The following is a 2,763-nucleotide window of genomic DNA, read 5'->3' as shown; positions in this document are numbered from 1 at the left end:
ACATGAAAGTGACATGACAAGTTCAAGGTGGAGAGACAGGATGAGGGTAAATGGAAAACGTACAAGACCTAAAGTTGCAGCAGCTTTGAAGAAGCTAAATAAAATTTAAAATAAAAACCCTGACAGAGTCGACAAACTACGAAAATGGAGTTGCTGCATGGAAACTACGTGGGGCAGTTCATTGAGAAACCTGGGAAAATAGAAACGGTCAGTTTGATTTGAAAAGTGTGCGAAACTGGCGAACATTTTAAGACAAGATAAGGATTCTTTGCGCACCAAAGTAGAGTGCACCGGTAAACTGAACTCAGAAGATGAGTTTGTCATATGCTACTAAAGATCACGCAATCAATGAGGAAGCAGCAAAGCAATTCAGCACATCGCTGCGGTATCAGAACAACCGGAATCACGAAACTAAAGAGACAGCGTAAAATGCGTTTGAAATCCTGCTGAAGTGGAGGAGACAGGCAAAGATAGATTCCAAGCTGTCAATGCAAACCACAGGGGTGTTTGCGAAGCTCAACGAGAACTTGCCAATGAAAATTCGATCAGTGAGGCAATTCTTTGAGTTATGAGTTTTAACAAGATGCAAAACAGGGTGTTTGGTGACACACCATTTGGAGATTGAATACAAACTTCGGTGGAACCTTCCTTCCGCCAGCGAAAACAATCAGCTTTAAAAGACCCATTACTTTCCCAAAAGCTACGGCCAGGACTGAAGTGGACAAACTTTCACCCCGCAAGTTTCTGATCGTAAAAAGTACTTGCGAATCTCCGGTGGCCACACGCAGAGGAGCGGGTTTCCACTTGGTCCGGAGGCAGATTGCACTGCCGTGTCCCAAATGAAGCATTTGAATCGGACTGTGCTGATTGCTCTGGCAGAATCTTGACGTGCTCTGACGCGTCGGTGCTAAAAGGCCCGGTTCGCAGGCAGATATCACTGTCGGTACAAATTAAACAGCTAGCAGGGTCACGGCAATTAGAAGCCCCACCGAGAGTCGAACTCGGATCGCTGGATTCAGAGTCCAGAGTGCTAACCATTACACCACGGGACCGTCTGCGCGGGTGTTTTGCGCATGAGGCAGAGGGAGAGGAGAAGATGTAAAGGGATTCAGAAATGGCTACGATTGCTTCGTCCTCAATCCTGATTCTGGCATGGAGATAACGGTGGTTTAATACTGCTCCCTATTCACTGACAGACACAACTGCGCGCACGGAGGTGAAATTTTGGATTCATCAGACAACTTTGGTCAAAATCAACATGAAAGTGACATGACAAGTTCAAAGTGGAGAGACAGGATGGTGGTAAATGGAAAACGGACAATACCTGAAGTTGCAGCAGCTTTGAAGAAGCTAAATAAAGTTTAAAATAAAAACCCTGACAGAGTCGACAAAGTACGAAAATGGAGTTGCTGCATGGAAACTACGTGGGGCAGTTCATTGAGAAACCTGGGAAAATAGAAACGGTCAGTTAGATTTGAAAAGTGTGCGAAACTGGCGAACAGTTTACGACAAGATAAGGCCTCTTTGCGCGCCAAAGTAGAGGGCACCGGTAAACTGAACTCAGAAGATGAGTTTGTCATATGCTACTAAAGATCACGCAATCAATGAGGCAGCAGCAAAGCAATTCAGCACATCGCTGCTGTATCAGCACAACCCGGAATCACGAAATTATAGAGACATCGTAAAATGCGTTTGAAATCCTGCAGAAGTGGAGGAGACAGGCAAAGACTGTTGAGATAACAAGGTGTAGAGCTGGATGAACACAGCAGGCCAAGCAGCCTCAGATTAGCAGGAAGGCTGACGTTTCGGGCCTGGACCCTTCTTCAGAAATATTTGACAATTGGCATTGACAAATGTGTAAACAGCAAGGCCAAGAATCAGGATGTCAACTGCTGATCACCTGAACCGGTAGCTCATGCAGCACGTCTTTCGCAGGCGCGGCTCTGTTTTTCACGAGTCATGTCATTTTTGCCGTTTAAATCCACACTCAAAATGCTTTAGAAAGCGACTCGGAGCCGCGCTGGAGCTTCCTTCTTCTCCAGCGAATGTAGTTTCTCAGCGGGAGCGGCTTCGCTGTTTGCCAAACACCTGACCGAGCCGATGTCCTGCCCGCTTACCTCCCTCACTGGCAAACTTTCAAGCCGCTAGACAATTGCCATCTCCGGTATTACGCCCTGGCTTCAGCTTTCTCATGCTTGGCTTCGCTCGTCACCCTCAGCGTTTCACACGTCAGGCATAGCCTTTTGCTCAGAACGGCTGTGCATTCAAACGGCACGGTTGCCGGTTCGCTCTCTTAGCGTCCGTCGCAGTCCGACCGCACGTAACTACCGCAGCGAAGCGACGTGCATGTCACCAAAGCGCGGTCTCCGACGGATGGTGGTTAACAGCACCTTTGCAGCACGCGTCTCGTTCCCGAGGGTGTCTCTTTCTCACCTGCTCTGTTTCAAACACTGAGGGCGGCTCAGAAAACAAGACAGTGACTCGCACTCTCCGTCCCCGAGCTAAATTCTCCAAGCCTGGATTTCGATCGCATCTGTGCTTCCTGCTCTGGCAAAAACATGATGAGATTTGATGCGTCAGTGCTGGAAGGCCCGGTTCGTAGGCAGATTTCACTGTTGTGCCCCAAATTTAACAACTGGTGGGGGAATGGCCATTGGAACCCACATCGAGATTTGAATTCATATGCGTTGGATTTAATGTCCAGAGTGCTAACCATTACACCACGGGATCGACTGCGATGCTTTTGCTCAGAGCACAAGATGG

The 2,763-nt window shown here is 47.9% G+C and overlaps 1 non-coding gene across 1 annotated transcript; it reads right to left on the bottom strand.

Annotated features, from left to right (window-relative positions):
* Window positions 1-980: 980 nt before the first annotated feature.
* On the bottom strand, window positions 981-1,052 carry trnaq-cug. The gene has a single exon. It is a non-coding gene; the product is annotated as a tRNA-Gln (tRNA).
* Window positions 1,053-2,763: the final 1,711 nt, after the last annotated feature.

This window comes from Rhincodon typus, chromosome 45, assembly GCF_021869965.1.
Source record: "Rhincodon typus isolate 14 chromosome 45, sRhiTyp1.1, whole genome shotgun sequence".
In the NCBI taxonomy this organism is placed as follows: domain Eukaryota; kingdom Metazoa; phylum Chordata; class Chondrichthyes; order Orectolobiformes; family Rhincodontidae; genus Rhincodon; species Rhincodon typus.
The sequence above is the reverse complement of the archived record's forward strand: the minus strand, read 5'-3'. Positions and strand labels throughout refer to the sequence as shown.